The following is a 1,529-nucleotide window of genomic DNA, read 5'->3' on the forward strand; positions in this document are numbered from 1 at the left end:
ATACTTACCTGGCAAGGGAGACACCGTGATCAAGAAGGCGGTTCACCCAGGGCGAGGCTCAGCCATTGCACTCCGGCTGTGCTGACCCCTGCGAATTTCCCAAATGTGGAAATCTCGATTGCATAATTTCTGGTAGTGGGGGACTGCGTTCGCGCTCTCCCCTGATTTCTTTGTAAAAGTTAACACATGTCAAATCATATCCGTTGTCTAAATGTTTCTGTAGAGTGTTTCTGCAGTCACTAGCTGCAGCGATCCGAACGGTTGTGTGTGTGCTTTGGGGACCTTTAACAGAATGTGACTGGCAGAACGGATGTTGTATGTGGAGAATGAGGGCTGCAGTAGGTATCTCAGATAGGGAGGTGTGAGGCCTAAAAGGGTTTTATAAATAAGCATCAACCAGTGTGAACTAAGGCCTTATAGATACATTTTGTCTTCTGATAGCGGGGTGAACAGGCAGTGGCTCGGGTGGTTGTTGTCCTTGATGATCTTTTTGGCCTTCCTGTGACATCGGGGGCTGTAGGTGTCCTGGAGGGCGGGTAGTTTGCCCCCTGGCATTGGGTAGACAACACCACCCTCTGAAGAGCCATGCTGTTGCGGGCACTGCAGTTGCCATACCAGGCAGTGAAACAGCCCGATATGATGCTTTCGATTGTGCATCTGTAAAAGTTAGAGGGTTTTAGGTGACAAGCCAAATTTCTTTAGCCTCCTGAGTTTGAAGAGGCTCTGTTGCGCCTTCTTCACCACGCTGGTAGTGAAATGAGTAGAGACCATCCCCCAGGCAGTGGCCAAGGTAGCCACGGAAGCCCTGGGGTGGTACAGAAGAAAGGGGGCCTCGACCCCAAACGAAGAGTCCCCCACAACACCCAAGGTCCCGGCGGCCACGGCCTGACAGCGCTGCTGCACCTAGGGTGATGCGCCTCGGGGAGGGATCTCTTCTGGGCCCCGAAAGACTGGACGGTTATTGATTCGGAAGAGCAGGAGGCGGCGAGCTTGATAAGGACTCACCCTGTTCCTGTACAAAGGACTGAAGACAGCTTTTTAACAGTTTACTTTTTAACATGTTTTCATGTCTTAAAAATATTTTACTTTTGTTAACTTCTTATGGGCAGTAGCATCCCACCTGGCCAACATCCGGTGAAATTGCAGAGCGCGAAACTCAAAAATACTAAATTCAAATATTTAACATTCTTGAAAATACATGTGTTATACATCAAAATAAAGTTTATCTTGTTAATCCAGCCGCTGTGTCAGATTTCAAAAAGGCTTTACGGCGAAAGCACACCATGCGATTATCTGAGGACAGTGCCACGCATACAAACACATGAAAATCATTTTTCAACCAGGCAGGTGCGACACAAAAGTCAGAAATAGCGATATAATTTACTTTTTAAGGTATAGGGGGCAGTATTTTCATTTTCGGATGAAAAGCGTGCTCAGAGTAAACTGCCAAATACTCGGGCCCAGAGTCAAATATTTGCAAATTATTAGGAGATTTGGATAGAAACATCACAAATGGTCCTTTCGTTCGA

At 47.2% G+C, this 1,529-nt stretch overlaps 1 non-coding gene across 1 annotated transcript; it reads left to right on the plus strand.

The window, feature by feature from the left end:
• On the plus strand, nt 1–164 carry LOC123732778 (U1 spliceosomal RNA). Its single transcript, XR_006763409.1, has one exon. It is a non-coding gene; the product is annotated as a U1 spliceosomal RNA (small nuclear RNA).
• Nucleotides 165–1,529: the final 1,365 nt, after the last annotated feature.

The sequence above is a fragment of the Salmo salar genome, unplaced genomic scaffold, assembly GCF_905237065.1.
Source record: "Salmo salar unplaced genomic scaffold, Ssal_v3.1, whole genome shotgun sequence".
NCBI lineage: Eukaryota > Metazoa > Chordata > Actinopteri > Salmoniformes > Salmonidae > Salmo > Salmo salar.